This window comes from Bos javanicus, chromosome 21 (assembly GCF_032452875.1).
Source record: "Bos javanicus breed banteng chromosome 21, ARS-OSU_banteng_1.0, whole genome shotgun sequence".
NCBI classification, from domain to species: Eukaryota; Metazoa; Chordata; class Mammalia; order Artiodactyla; family Bovidae; genus Bos; species Bos javanicus.
This window is the reverse complement of record NC_083888.1, coordinates 44,335,969-44,352,737: the sequence shown is the minus strand read 5'-3', so window position 1 is coordinate 44,352,737 and position 16,769 is coordinate 44,335,969. Positions and strand designations below refer to the sequence as shown.

Sequence of the window (16,769 nt, the reverse complement as noted above, 5' to 3'; positions counted from 1 at the left end):
TTCACAGTTCAGTCATTTTAATTCAGCATGGAATCAAATTTCAAGCTAACAAATGACTAGATTTACTAAGAAACTAAACTCCAGGTTTGTGCACGTGTGCTCATCTTCAGTCATATCTGATTCTTGTGACGCCATGGACTGTACCCTGCCAGGCTCCTCTGTCCATGGGATTCTCCAGGCAGGAACACTGAAGTGGGTTGCCATGCCCTCCTCCAGGAGATCTTCCTGACCCAGGGTTCAAACCTGCATCTCCGGCATTGCAGGCAGTTTCTTTACTCACTGAGTCACCTGGAAAGCCCAAACTTCAAGTATAAATCTGTTAATCTTTCCCCCAGAGGATGAGATGGTTAGATAACATCACTGACTCAATGGCCATGAGTTTAAGCAAACTCTGGGAGTTGGTGAAGGACAGGGAAGCCTGATGTGCTGCAGTCCATGGAGTCGCAAAGAGTTGGGCACGACTTAGTGACTGAACAACCCCTTACCATAGTTGTATAGTCATATCCCCAATAGTGTCTAGATTGTTATGATCAGATTCTGGAAATCAACAAGTCTCTGATAGATTATGATGCCCTCTTAGCCCATCCACAGACCAGTAATCTGACAAACAGGTTTATTAACCCATTACAATAAGGGAGGCTATACACTAGAGGACCAGATAAAGTATAGAGTTAATACAGGATTTGAGGGAAGCGTGGAGATAAAATGTGAATGAAACAGTATTTTGACAGGCTGATAGCAAAACAGGGCTCCCATGGTCAGTGTCAGGTTTAAACTGTTAGAGTGAGCTCAGGAGTGATGTTTCCTTGGAAACTAAAAGTTTAGTTGTGGAATACTACATCCACAACTCCTTTCCTGAGGCTTTACACCGGGGTTGTAAATAAAGGCTGCTTCTCTGTGTCAGAGTGACTTGGATGTTCAGTCAGTAATGGAATATTTCATTTTTATGGGTTTAATTTCAAATAGGAAAGTTTCTTCTGATTAATAATTTTAGAGAACAAAAGCTTCCAGTGAGTAAGAAAGCAGGAGTCATACAAAGATGGGGGTTATTTGATACTCTACAACTGTAATGTATCATGGGGAGAGATGCTTCTGTTATTCTGCAGCTGCCTTTTACTGTGTCTGTTAGCCTAGCCTGGGTAATGGCAAGACAGGTTTCAAATGTTCTCGGTCCTACCAAATTTTGACTTTTTCAGTCCTCATATTATAATAAAGCAGGATCTGTAGACAAAAGGCAGAAAGGGGTCTGATGAAGAGGGGCACTCCTCTGTGAAGCCAGTGGTTGGTGGGCCTCCTTGCTCCTGGCATCAGCTGCGTACCTCTATAATAGAATGGTATATAATCATCTTTATGAATCTGGGCTGTGAGCATCTTGAGTGTCGGGCGTTTCAAAGATTCCCTTTGTCCTCCCAGTTCTGGCCCACGATGCTGAGTGAATTCACACGTGAGTCATCAGGGTTGCTCACCCCTAAGTTTTTACTGCTCTGCCACTCTGCCACATCCAAGGTGGAGGTAGCAAGCACTACCTGTCACCTGAGCAGTGTGTCCCTAGAGTTCCTAGGACTGGAAAAGTGCTCTTGGCTCTTGGTGTGGTTGGTTAGTGAAGAATGGCAGGGAAGTCATTTGCATATATGTTAAAATCAGCTGACTTCCACAGAGCCACAAGTCTTGTTCTGAGCCTCTTGCAGACTCTCTGGCCCCACCTTTACAAACAAGGCATGTAAAAAACACCTTCTTTAGGTGTGGTACCAAAGTTCCCTCCAGGCACAGGCTGTTGAGTTGATGCTTTTCTGGAAGATCCTTATATATAAAAAAAATGCCAACAGGTATGCAACAGTCATGGATTCTTCAACTCACAGAGTTTAAAGGGAGCAGTCTCATATTAAAATGAACTCTTAGCTTCCTAAACTAACTTCATTGGTATGTAATCCATCTGTGTTGTCATAGGAGTAGCTAATATGAGTCTCCTTAAAGGCTTTCAAGTTAAATCACTTTCTCTTGGGTTTTCAATTGCCTGGTTCTAGACCTGGGATTCCTGTGCACACATGGAAATGGCAGCTTGTACAAGGTCTAGGTACCCGGGCCACAGTGATTTCCTCTCTCTCTTTATTGTGGTAAGCTGCTTTCTAAAGTAACTTCTGCTTCTGGTTGAGGATTATTTTGTTGAATCAAATATAGCAGTCCCTGCTTATTAACTGTCTGTATCCACAATGTAATCATGATATACCAGTTGCCAAGGTAGTTTTCCACTATATAAAAATATGATAAATAATTCATAGGGAGAATCACTGACAAAATAAAACTTGTGCCTTCAGTAACTTTTATCTGGGGATCTCAAGAGAGCTCTTCACAGATGGTCCAGCCTAGTATAGAAGTGCCTCTTGCCAGTGTGCCTTGAATAAAAGAATGAACTTAATCTTTAGGTAACGCATAAAGCTTTTGCTCTTTATCACAGCAGATGTTAGAATTTTTTAATTTTAAGAATAAAATAGTGTTCAAATGCAACAAAAACCATGTTCCCTGCCTCCAGCCATGCTGCTACTACCCAAAGACATCTCTTTCTAATGTAACTGTTTTTTTCCTGCTATTCACTTCTATCTACATAATATGCTTATACCATGGATTCTTGACTAATCAACCTTAGATCATGTTGTTTACTTTCTCTCTGGCCAGCAAGGACCTAGAACTCTCATACCCTGCCACCTCTCAGTATGAACGTGGTGCAGGCTTTCTTTTTAATGTCAGTATTAAATGATTACATTAGTATGGCTGAAGTAAGCAGTGTAAGATGGTTATAGTTCTTCTACATTGTATTTTTCCTGAAGTTATATTTTGCCTTTACTTCCTCTTTCCTGCAGGGTTGGGAGAAAGGGAAAGTCACTTGGCTTTTCAGGGTGGTGATGAGACCTGGTGCCAAACAGCTTCTTAAGCAGCCTTTTAACCATTTCTCTTGTCCTCAGCCTCTCATCTCACTCCCTCTGCCCTCCACCCCAAATTCTCAACTTTGGCTTTTCCTATGTACAGGATATGGGACTTCCCTGGTGGCTAAACAGTAAGGAATCTGGCTGCAACGTGAGAGACCTGGGTTTGATCCCTGGACTGGGAAGATCCCCTGGAGAAGGGTACGGTTACCCATTCTAGTATTCCTGCCTGGAAAATTCCATGGACAGAGGAGCCTGGTGAGCTGTAATCCATGGGGTCACAAAGAGTCGGACACGACTGAGCAAAACACCTTCTTACACTTTCTTTCATTTTTATATATAGCATATATCATCATATTGAAACAACTGCAAGATTTTAAACAGATAATATAGGTGTGTATGTGCATTCTTAGTCACTCAGCCATGTCTGACTTTGTGACCCATGCATTGTAACCCACCAGGCTCCTCTGTCCATGGATTTTCCAGGCAAGAATACTGGAGTGGGTTGCCATTTCCCCCTGGGGGAATCTTCCTGACCCAAGGATCAAGCCATGTCTCCTGCATTGTTAGGCAGATTCTTTGCCACTGAGCTTCCTGGGGATATAGGAGTGATTGCTATATCTTATACTGCTATATCCTAGTTCAGAATGTCATCTACTACCTGAACTGCATTTCACAATTATATCCTATTTAATCCTAGCATCTTGCTGAGTATTAATAAATATTCTATAGCCACCAACACATCTATCACAACAGAGATGCTTTGGTCAAGTGAGTTTGGGATACATTGGGTTATGCAAAGTTAGATTTTTACTGCAGGACTTCTAAGAACAGCTACTATGCATTATAACTCCCCAAGAAGACTGTCCTCCCCCACCTTTCTTTTGAGAATACCAGTGTTCCTTGGAGCATATTGAGCAACCCTGAACTGGGTCATTCAATAACCGCCTAAGGGGTTTTCCCTGTCCCCAGTCTCTTTTATCCTAAAACTGTGATTTATATTTTTGCCACACTTTTCTTTCTAACTCACAAAGCCCATCTTGGCATTTCAGTTCTCAGAAAGCTTTCCTATTTTCATGAAAAAATACAGTCCATCCTCAAGATCCTCCATGTTTTGGCCGTAACAGATCCTCCTACCCACTGTTCCACCATTTCCTCATGCTCCTGCACATTTCAGCCAACTTGATCATGAGTTTTACCTCAGGCCTACAGAGTAACTGGAAAGTCCAGTTCCTGCTCTTCTTTCACGCTGAATGTTCTACCCTTACTTCTCATCATGTCCCACGAATGCCTCCCTGATCCACTTCCTTCCCCAGGCACTACTCACGTTGGAACATAAGTCATTCCCTCCCCCTGTGCTCTGCCGTTTTGTCAGTGATTCTGTTAGACTTAGTACGTTCAGCCTTGCAGCTGTTGTCTCACTGGTGGAATCTAAGACCCCTCAGGGCAAGACAATATCTTTTTTATTTCATAATTCTAGCATGTGTACTGATTTAGGTAAATATTCAATCATAGCTTATTAAAGATTAGAAACAGAAGCACTCTTTGGAGATCCAACCTGAAACAATAAGAGGTAACATTATTGAGGAGTTGATTCTTCAATTTCTAGGTTATCTGGCATGTTATTAATTTACTCTCATCTAGATGGCTTTTCAGTGGTTTCATCTCTTCCAGATCAGGGTAAAAGGAAACTGACAGTGAAATTACTCTAAACTTGTCTGCTATTTAGTAATTTAAAGAATAAGTATACTGCGGGCAGGAATCCCTCAGAAGAAATGGAGTGGCCATCATGGTCAACAAGAGAGTCCAAAATGCAGTACTTGGATGCAATCTCAAAAACGACAGAATGATCTCTGTTCATTTCCAAGGCAAACCATTCAATATCACAGTAATCCAAGTCTATGCCCCAACCAGTAATGCTGAAGAAGCTGAAGTTGAACGGTTCTATGAAGACCTACAAGACCTTTTAGAACTAACACCCAAAAAAGATGTCCTTTTCATTATAGGGGACTGGAATGCAAAAGTAGGAAGTCAAGAAACACCTGGAGTAACAGGCAAATTTGGACTTGGAATACGGAATGAAGCAGGGCAAAGACTAATAGAGTTTTGCCAAGAAAATGCACTGGTCATAACAAACACCCTCTTCCAACAACACAAGAGAAGACTCTATACATGGACATCACCAGATGGTCAACACCGAAATCAGATTGATTATATTCTCTGCAGCCAAAGATGGAGAAGCTCTATACATTCAGCAAAAACAAGACCAGGGCCTTTTTGTGAAGATGGCGCCAAAGGCGAAGAAGGAAGCCCCTGCTCCTCCTAAAGCTGAAGCCAAAGCAAAGGCTTTGAAGGCCAAGAAAGCAGTGTTGAAAAGAATCCGGACGTCGCCCACCTTCCGGCGGCCCAAAACACTGCGGCTCAGGAGGCAGCCCAAATATCCTTGGAAGAGCGCCCCTAGGAGAAACAAACTTGACCACTATGCCATCATCAAACTCCCCCTCACCACTGAGTGAGCCATGAAGAAGACAACAACACACTGGTATTCATTGTGGATGTCAAGGCCAACAAGCACCAAATAAAACAGGCTGTGAAGAAGCTCTATGACATTGACGTGGCTAAGGTCAATACTCTGATCAGGCCTGATGGAGAGAAGAAGGCATATGTTTGACTGGCTCCTGACTATGATGCTTTGGATGTTGCCAACAAAATTGGCATCATCTAAACTGAGTCCAGCTGGCTAATTCCAAATATAAAAGTTTTCACTATAATAAAAAAAAACAAAAAACAAAAAAAACAAGACCAGGAGCTGACTGTGGCTCAGACCATGAACTCCTTATTGCCAAATTCAGACTTAAATTGAAGAAAGTAGGGAAAACCACTAGACCATTCAGGTATGACCTAAATCAAATCCCTTATGATTATACAGTGGAAGTGAGAAATAGATTTAAGGGCCTAGATCTGATAGATAGAGTGCCCGATGAACTATGGAATGAGGTTCGTGACATCGTACAGGAGACAGGGATCAAGACCATTCCCATAGAAAAGAAATGCAAAAAAGCAAAATGGCTGTCTGGGGAGGCATTACAAATAGCTGTGAAAAGAAGAGAAGTGAAAAGCAAAGGAGAAAAGGAAAGATATAAACATCTGAATGCAGAGTTCCAAAGAATAGCAAGAAGAGATAAGAAACCCTTCTTCAGCGATCAATGCAAAGAAATAGAGGAAAACAACAGAATAGGAAAGACTAGGGATCTCTTCAAGAAAATCAGAGATAGCAAAGGAACATTTCATGCAAAGATGAGCTCGATAAAGGACAGAAATGGTATGGACCTAACAGAAGCAGAAGATATTAAGAAAAGATGGCAAGAATACACAGAAGAACTACAAAAAAGATCTTCACGACCCAGATAATCACAATGGTGTGATCACTGACCTAGAGCCAGATATCCTGGAATGTGAAGTCAAGTGGGCCTTAGAAAACATCACTATGAACAAAGCTAGTGGAGGTGATGGAATTCCAGTTGAGCTATTCCAAATCCTGAAAGATGATGCTGTGAAAGTGCTGCACTCAATTTGCCAGCAAATTTGGAAAACTCAGCAGTGGCCACAGGACTGGAAAAGGGCAGTTTTCATTCCAATCCCAAAGAAAGGCAAGGCCAAAGAATGCTCAAACTACTGCACAATTGCACTCATCTCACACGCTAGTAAAGTAATGCTCAAAATTCTCCAAGCCAGGCTTCAGCAATATGTGAACCGTGAACTTCCAGATGTTCAAGCTGGTTTTAGAAAAGGCAGAGGAACTAGAGATCAAATTGCCAACATCCGCTGGATCATAGAAAAAGCAAGAGAGTTCCAGAAAAACATCTATTTCTGCTTTATTGACTATGCCAAAGCCTTTGACTGTGTGGATCACAATAAACTGTGGAAAATTCTGAAAGAGATGGGAATACCAGACCACCTGATCTGCCTCTTAAGAAATTTGTATGCAGGTCAGGAAGCAACAGTTAGAACTGGACATGGAACAACAGACTGGTTCCAAATAGGAAAAGGAGTTCGTCAAGGCTGTATATTGTCACCCTGTTTATTTAACTTCTATGCAGAGTACATCATGAGAAACGCTGGACTGGAAGAAACACAAGCTGGAATCAAGATTGCTGGGAGAAATATCAATAACCTCAGATATGCAGATGACACCACCCTTATGGCAGAAAGTGAAGAGGAACTAAAAAGCCTCTTGATGAAAGTGAAAGTGGAGAGTGAAAAGGTTGGCTTAAAGCTCAACATTCAGAAAACGAAGATAATGGCATCCAGTCCCACCACTTCATGGGAAATAGATGGGGAAACAGTGGAAACAGTGTCAGACTTTATTTTTCTGGGCTCCAAAATCACTACAGATGGTGACTGCAGCCATGAAATTAAAAGACACTTACTCCTTGGAAGGAAAGTTATGACCAACCTAGATAGCATATTCAAAAGCAGAGACATTACTTTGCCAACAAAGTTTCGTCTAGTCAAGGCTATGGTTTTTCCTGTGGTCATGTATGGATGTGAGAGTTGGACTGTGAAGAAGGCTGAGCGCCGAAGAATTGATGCTTTTGAACTGTGGTGTTGGAGAAGACTCTTGAGAGTCCTTTGGACTGCAAGGAGATCCAACCAGTCCATTCTGAAGGAGATCAGCCCTGGGATTTCTTTGGAAGGAATGATGCTAAAGCTGAAACTCCAGTACTTTGGCCACCTCATGCGAAGAGTTGACTCATTGGAAAAGACTCTGATGCTGGGAGGGATTGGGGGCAAGAGGAGAAGGGGACGACAGAGGATGAGATGGCTGGATGGCATCACTGACTCGATGGATGTGAGTCTGAGTGAACTCCGGGAGTTGGTGATGGACAGGGAGGCCTGGCGTGCTGCGATTCATGGGGTCTCAAAGAGTCGGACATGACTGAGTGACTGATCTGATTTAATTGCAAAAAAGGTTGAACTTGGGGTTTTAGATTCCATTAATTTTATTCATATATTCCTACCTCTCACTGGCGCAGATAATCAAGATCTAATTGTGTGTTGCTAGATACATCTTTTGTTTATTAAGCCACTGAAATCCTGGCTCCAAACTATTTCCCTTTGATACTGTAGCTGGGAGAGCATTGTAACCCTAAGGTCTAAATAATTTGAGTGTCATAAATGAAAACACCCACAAAATTGAACTCTGATTGCTACTCAGATCAACATGTTTAAACTTGAAGTAGAAATTCATCAGGAAGAGATTTTATGCTAATTCAAAATAAAAAACAGTGGTTAGTTCATCCTGTAGGATGCTTGTTATAGTCAGGACAGACTGCTCAATACCCAGCATTGAGTTTCTTAAAAAGTTTCCTTCTATGACACAGCCTTTCATGGTTTTCTGCCTGTGTCTCTGGCCTCTCATTACTAGTCTTTCATTGATTTTTCCTCCTCTTCCTGACCTACATGTTGGATTGGAGGTCCCCTGGCTGTGATCCCAGCCTTTTTTTCTGGGCTCCAGACAATTACGTTCAACAGACCAAGCAGTTTCCCTCTCTCTCCTTTTTAAACTTTGTATTTTGTATTGAGGTTTAGCTGATTAACAAGGTTGTGATAGTTTCAGGTGAACAGCAAAGGGACTCAGCCGTCCATATACATTTATCCATTTCCCCCCAAACTCCCCTCCCATCTGGGCTCTGGTTTCTCTATCTTGATGTTTCATTGGCATCTTAAACCCATTGTGGCTACTCAGCTCCCCTTCTCTTTCCTCCCAACTCTGCACACTTTATCCGGATAACTTCTATTCATCTTTCATGCTTCACCTCTATTTTTTCAGCAAATACTGACTGAATGCCTACCAGGTGCTTAAATGTGCCATCCTCAGGGAAGCCTTGTCGGGTGTCACAGATCAGTTTAAGGAGCTCCTGTTATCAGGGAAACCATGTTCTTCCCACTGGAGCACTTACCACTATGGAAGTTATATAATTAAAAAAATATCTATCCTGCTAAAGTTAATATCCACAAGAGCATAGATAATGTCTAATTATCACTGTCCTCAGTGCCTAGAACAGTGCTTGTTTCATAGCAGATGCTTAAGACGTGCAGAGTGAATGGACATGGAGTTTTTAATGCAGTTGCTTATAATTTTTTGAAGAAAGACAGCAATTGAAACGGAGTTTACAAAGCAGTGTTGACAAGGAAGTGGTTAGACTGTATGACTTTTGAAGTCCTATTCTATCCAGAGACTCTATGATTCTCAACCTCACATCCAAGTTACTGTAGATCACTCTGTACATTCTGTGGTTATGCAAAACAAGCGTATGGTCAGAGTTGGGTGTGGTTAATTTGGGAATATTTCCTAATTCAAACAGGTGAATTTAAAGCTCAACTTAGAGCAGAGATTCTTAGTCTAAGTACTATTGACATTTTGGGGCCAGATAATTCTTTGTCTGTATATGTGGGTGTCCTGTGCATTGTAGGATATTTTGCAGCATCTCTGGCCTCTACCCACTAGATACCAGGAGCAACACTTTTAACAACCAAAAATGTCTCCAGATATTGCCAAATATTCCCTGGAGGGCAAAATCACCCCTGAATGGGAACCACTGACTGACAGGAGGAGGATATATTGGCTTTCTTGGGAGAGAAGCTTTCCAGAGGACAGCATTTATGGAGGCTCTAAGTTGGGGATGAGCAAATCATGCCCAGGAAAATGGCAAGATGCTCTTGGTTGGAATGGGAAGAGCCCTTCATCTGGGCAGTTACATCCAGGGAAGTCTTCAGACCAGACCTAGTGTTCCTCAGACTTGGGGAGGGGTGGGTGTAGGGATCATCGAGCTCAGTGCCCGCACAACACATTGATGAAGTTCACTGCATGAGCTGTTAGCGGGGCTGACCTGAGAAGGAGGCGAAAAAGCTGGCAGAGAAGGCAAAAAATGCCTTGTAGTTGGTTGATCTGATGTATATTTTAAGTACTTAGAATGATACCCGTACATCAGATTTTTGCATTTGCTAGTCACCAAATTTTTGTGTCTTCTGATTTATATCTTTATTTCAAGCTGGAACAAGGAGAAGAAAGTGACCATTTCTGGCTTAACTAGTCATGACTATTAGATATTTAGGGGCTTCCCAGGTAACGAATCTGCCTGTCAATGCAGGAGATGCAAGAGACGCAGGTTCGATCCCTGGGTTGGGAAGATCCCCTGGGAAAGAAATGGAAACCCACTCCAGTGTTCTTGCTGGGAAATCCTATGGACAGAGGAACCTTGTGGGCTACAGTCCATGGGGTTGCAAAGTGTCGGACACGACTGAGCTACTGAGCATGCACAACTGAGCACATTACATATTTAAGTATGAGTGAGTGAGTGAAGTCACTCAGTCATGTCCGACGACCCCATGGACTGTCGCCTACCAGGATTCTCCATCCGTGGGATTCTCCAGGCAACAATACTGGGGTGGGTTACCATTTCCTTCTCCAGGGGATCTTCCCCACCCAGGGATCAAACCCAGGTCTCCCGCATTGGGGGCAGACGCGTTAACCTCTGAGCCACCAGGGAAGCCCTTATTTAAGTATAACACACTTTAAATATCTTTAAAATCAGGAGATGATATCACTGAAACTTTTATATTAAAAAAAAGTCAAAGCATGACTTTCTGCCTGCAATATCCAATATAAGTATGCCATGCCATTATCTTTCAAAATAATTTTATTCTTAATAGCACTGAGTTTGGGAAATTGTGTGCTTATTTCTCTCTCTGTCTTTTTGTGTTTGTGCGTGCGTGTGTGTGTGTTTTTCTGATGCTGTTGTTGCTAAAATATTTTCAGAGCTCTTCATTCTTCTGTTTATTCCTTCTCAAACATTTGTTGAGAATCTGTTTTGTCCCAAACACTGCTGGGCACCTAAAGATGAAGACGCCTAGGGCTGTCCTCCAGGAGCTCACTGATCGGTGGACAGTGAGCTCAGGTAGCAGGTGCTCTGGTGGGCAGTACAGTGCTGGCTCCCTGTGGGGCGAGAGGGCTGCTGGGGGTCTGAAGGAGCCGGCGAGGGCGCCTGCCGGAGGAAGCTGTGGAGCTGCTCGCTGAATGGTGAGCTGGAGTCTGCCAGGGGGGCAGGAGTGAGCGCTCAGATGCCTCCTGGCAGAGCAGATAAAAATGCTTTTATGTAGGGAGGGAGTGAGAAGAGAGTGCCGCAGAGAGCAGGGATGGCTCAGGGGGCTGGGGGTGGGGAGGAGCCTTGCCTACCATGCTGAGGTGAAGAAGGTTGTGGAAAGGTTCTTGGAAAGTGGATTCTGGCAGTAGTGAGGAAGGACTGGCTTCCGGGACAAAACAGGAAGATGAGGTGTGAGGCTAATGTACTTCTCTGCACAAACTGGGCAGTGAGGTGGGAGGTGCTCAAGGGAATATGCCCCTCCTCCCTGAGTTCCTAGAGGTACTAGAGGCACTTTTTCTTTTTTAAATTGAAGTGTTCTTGATTTACAATGTTGTGTTAGTTTCAGGTGTACAATATAGTAATTCAGTTCATAAATATATACACGTAATTATATATATATGTGATTCTTTCCCATTGTAAGTTATTACAAGGTATTGATATAGTTCCCTGTACTATAGAGTAGGACCTCGTTATCGATCTATTTTATATACAGTAGTGTGTATCCTGTACACACTTACAACTCTCAGCAGTGTGGTAACTGTCCAGTACATGAACTGTATGTGTGCATGTTGAAATGTAGCCCACAGTTCCGCATGTTCTACAGGAACATAACAGTTGAACATTTCTCATCAAGATAGAAAATGACAACCTGGTTTCGCCATCACTGCCCCATCAAATATCCTGTTAGTCATGGTGCACCTTTGGCCCATCAGGTGAGAATTAACCTGAGGTAGGGGCTGAGAAGGAAAGGAGGAAGGTGGCCAGGACAATGGAGTCATTCAGTGGTTAGGCAAATGATTACAGATCTTGGTTAGTAATTTCCAGTGAAGGTAGAGGCTGAAGAAGTGGTCTAGGATAATTGCTATATTTCCAGTTTGGTCACTAGCTTTTAAAATTGCCTTCTGGGTCTCTTTATGAGGCCAAGAAGATCAGTTTCATTACTTTTTTACTCCGTAGAGCATGAAAGAGACTCACTGGGTCATCTATTTTTACTTTTTCCCTAGAGCATGAACCGGTTTGATAACCCACATGAGTGACTGGATTGTCCTCTGATTGAAATTGACTTTGAGATATTTACAAAAAGGATCTGTTCAATACTTTCAAGGATAAGGTTTACCCTTGGTAAGGATCTGCGTGAGCACACACTCAAGTTCTGTCCTATAAAATCTTTTCTTCCCTTACCTAGAATGGGGAAAACATTTCATAATTGGAAACATTTAGTGAGAACTCAGTCTCTAACAGCACTGGTGTGCTTGGTATTCTGAAGAGACCAAAGCCTTTTATGTCCTTCGTGCCTCCGACCCAGGCAGTGTTCTGCCTGGAATGTCTCCATGTGTCACCCTTCTCCCCATTTCTAACTGGGGAGTCAGACACACCCTTCGAGGCCAAGGTGGAATGTCACCTCTTCTGCCTTCCTGACACCCTCACACCCCATGCAGGAGAGTCACAGCCTCTTACACACTGTTTTCCCCAGTAGACCATGCACTCTTTTAATGGAGGCCCCACCTGCCCACCTTCGAGTCACCATCATTCACACACCTGGATTTAGCAGAAGTTTAATCCATTTGGTTAAATTATAGAGGATTCAGAAATGTGGTCATGAATATTACATCTACCTGGGAAGGTTGGAAGCCAGAGCCCACGAGGAGGAGGCTGTGTGAAGGGGCCCAGCCAGGGGGCTGAGCCTCTTGGCACCTGGCAGTAGCAACAGGTGGGCACCAGGGAGAAGTGAAACGAAAGCCAGGTGAGGGTGGTGTTCAGGGCCAGGATTATTCCCTTTGGAAGGCCTGGAGGGGCAAGGTAGACAGGGAGCAAGACTGGGAATTAGGCTGGGATGGTGGGGAAAGGAAAGGGGCTAGGGAGGACTCTTAGTGATCAGAGTGAAGATGTTACCCAAAATGTGAGAAAAAAATCAAGTGAAGAGTCCTGCGGCTGGCACACACTGCAGCTGTTACTACATTTTAAAAGAACAGGGAATCATTAAATTTGAGAAGGACAGAATGCTGTCCCGCTCAAAAGGCGAGAGCGGCCCCGAAATACGGAGTGCTTAGTTTTATGGGCTGGGTAATTTCGTAGGCTAACAAGTAGGAGGATTATTCCAACTATTTTGGGGAACAGGCTGGATCTGCAGGATTTGGGCAACTGCCCACTTTTTGGCCTTTTATAGTTGGCCTCAGAACTGTCATGGTACCTGTAGGTATGTATTTAGCAAATGCTAATGTTCACAATGAGCATATAATGAGGCTCAAGATCTACTGGAAGCTGAATCTTCCACTACCCTGGGCTTAGTGGTTTCTAACCAGTATATGCTGTATCCTCAAGAACTATGTCATTCTTTAAGTGTTGTGCCCTGCCCCCTTCCCCCCTGTTTCAGTGGAGTTAGTAAATTGTAAACTTAATTTAAGCATTGCTACATGGCATTTCTTCTTTATGATATAAGCAAAAATAAAGGCTACACTTGGTCAGGCTCTGTCTTAAATTAATGTTTTAAATTATATAAAATCTTTAGGAACACATCCCTTGCATAAAAATACAACAGCCCTAAATCAGTATCCTAAATTTTATTATTTTTTAAAATAAATTTCTTATGAATCTCTGAAGCCTTTCTTATTTTTGAATACTGGGAGAAAGATTTTTTTTTTCTTATCTTACTCTGCTTATCTGAAGACTCTGAGAGAACTCTGACAGGTCTTCAGAGTGTGTTGACATTGGTTGAATTTCAGTATTAGTAGTTGGCTAGCAGATTTATTTTAGGAGAATACCAGAGATACCGATTCCTAGAACTTGTTAGGGCAGTGTCAGATTATCAATCCAGCTTTTATTATACATATAATTTATAAAATTGTAATGAGATAACATGTAATGTGACATAATGATACAGGGCAACTACTTCAGAATCCCTGGCCTGTGTGATATATGTTCCAGATGGGATTGAAATTCATCAGTAGGAAGCTTGATGTTCTAGCATTAATGACAGAAAATACTAATTAGTTTTAATGAGCAGATGTGCAATTTAAGCAAAGAGTTGGAAACCTCATCCACCTTAAGCTTTGGACAAGTCTTTCCAGGACCTTAAGTTGATTTATTTATGTCTGGAATGAACAGCACAGTTCAAAACTTATTTGACAATTTTCAGAGTCATATAAGGGGGATTTACAAAATGATTATTTTGTAGAATTCTGCCTCACAGGTGAACTGCTGGTCAGTTTAAATATCTCCCTAAGTAGCCAAATATCTTGCCTGTGAATATTACTTTTTTAAAGTTTTATTTTCTGGCCATGCCATGTGGCATATGGGCTCTTAGTTTTCTGACCAGGGATCAAACCTGTACCTCCTGCATTGGAAGCATGCAGTCTTAACCACTGGACCACCAGGGAAGTCCCTGCCTGTGAATTTTAGACTTGAAAATTTCAGGCCCTAAAATTGATGATCACCTGCCAAAATAATTCACTTTTAGACTCTTCTACAAACAAAAATGACAAGAAAACCTTGGAATGTGGCCAAGATATTAAGTAACCTCACATCTAGCACAAAGAGATTTGACAGATCCCCCTGGATTGGAGTTTGAAAGAAATAAAATTATGTTTGTTTACATATGTGTGTACACACACACACACACACACACACACACACACACACACACACTTGGGCTTCCCAGGTGGTAAAGAACCCGCCTGCCAATGCAGGAGATGTAAGAGACAAGGGTTTCATCCCTGGATCAGGAAGATCCCCTGGAGCATGACATGGCAACCCACTCCAATATTCTTGCCTGGAGAATCCCATAGACAGAGGAACCTGGTGGGCTACAGTCCATAAGGTCACAAAGAGTCAGACACAACTGAAGTGACTTAGTATGCATGCATATATATACAGCAGGGTTTTAAAACTGTATTTCTATATTTATATAGGGAGTTATTATAAAGACTACATAGAATGACACCACTGACAAGGATGGATATTTATTTGCAATATAAGGAAACTAAGTGGGAAATCATTATTCTATTTGTACTTGGAAAGTAGATTGGATTAGAGAAAGTAGGAGCTTAGAAAGCATCACTATGAACAAAGCTAGTGGAGGTGATGGAATTCCAGTTGAGTTATTTAAAATCCTAAAAGATGATGCTGTGAAAGTGCTGCACTCAATATGCCAGCAAATTTGGAAAACTCAGCAGTGGCCACAGGACTGGAAAGGGCAGTTTTCATCCCAATCCCAAAGAAGGGCAATGCCAAAGAATGTTCAAACTACCTCACAATTGCACTCATCTCACACTCTAGCAAAGTAATGCTCAAAATTCTCCAAGCCAGGTTTCAACAGTATGTGAACTGTGAACTTTCAGATATCCAAGCTGGGTTTAGAAAAGGCAGAAGAACCAGAGATCAGATTGCCAACATCCACTGGATCATCGAAAAAGCAAGAAAATTCCAGAAAAACATCTACTTCTGCTTATTGATTATGCCAAAGCCTTTGACTGTGTAGATCACACAAACTGTGGAAAATTCTTAAAGAGATGGGAATACTAGACCACCTGACCTGCCTCCTGAGAAATCTGTATGCAGGTCAAGAAGCAACAGTTAGAACTGGACATGGAAAAATGGACTGGTTGCAAATTGGGAGAGGAGTACATCAAGGCTGTATATTGTCACCCTGCTTATTTACTTTGTATGCAGAGTACATCATGCAAAATGCTGGGCTGGATGAAGCACAAGCTGAAATCAAGATTGCCGGGAGAAATATCAATAACCTCAGATATGCAGATGATACCAGAAAGTGAAGAAGAACTAAAGAGCCTCTTGATGAAAGTGAAAGAGGAGAGCAAAAAAGCTGGCTTAAAACTCAACATTCAGAAAACTAAGATCATGGCATCTGGTCTCATCACTTCATGGCAAATAGATGGGGAAACAGTGGAAACAGTGAGAAACTCTATTTTCTTGGGCTCAAAATCACTGCAGATGGTGACTGCAGCCATGAAATTAAAAGACACTTGCTCCTTGGAAGAAAAGCTGTGACCAACCTAGACAGCATATTAAAAAGCAGAGACATTACTTTGCCAGCAAAGGTCCATCTAGTCAAAGCTATGGTTTTTCCAGTAGTCATGTATAGATGTGAGAGTTGGACCATAACGAAAGTCTAGTGCTGAACTGATGCTTTTGAAATGTGGTGTTGAAGAAGACTCTTGAGAATCCCTTGGACTGCAAGGCGATCAAGCCAGTCAATCCTAAAGGAAATCAGTCCTGAATATTCATTGGAAGGGCCGATGCCAAAGCTGAACCTCCAATACTTTGGCCACCTGATGCGAAGAACTGACTCATTGGAAAAGATCCTGATGCTGGGGAAGATTGAAGGCAGGAGGAGAAGGGGAAGACAGAGAATGAGATGGTTTGATGGTATCACTGACTTGATGGACATGAGTTTGAGCAAGTTCTGGGGTTGGTGATGGACAGGGAAGCCTGGCGTGCTGCAGTCCACGGGTTTGCAAAGAGTGGGACAAGACTAAGCAACTGAACTGAACTGAGGAACTGTTAATGTGAGACTTAAGTAGGGCCTCTGGTTTACGTTCATTTGCTCAAGAGACTTGCAGGTTTGCAACACTGGGCAGCCGAAAGAGTACTTTTGGCTCTTGTTTTTGGATCTACCTTCAGAACCACTCCCTTCCAGCTCGACACTGCTCCCTGCCTTTCTCGTGTTCCAGCAACCTATGTA

The 16,769-nt window shown here is 42.5% G+C and overlaps 1 pseudogene; it reads left to right on the top strand.

The window, feature by feature from the left end:
• The first annotated feature begins 5,030 nt into the window (after positions 1-5,030).
• LOC133233955 (large ribosomal subunit protein uL23-like) lies at positions 5,031-5,721 on the top strand (annotated as a pseudogene).
• Positions 5,722-16,769: the final 11,048 nt, after the last annotated feature.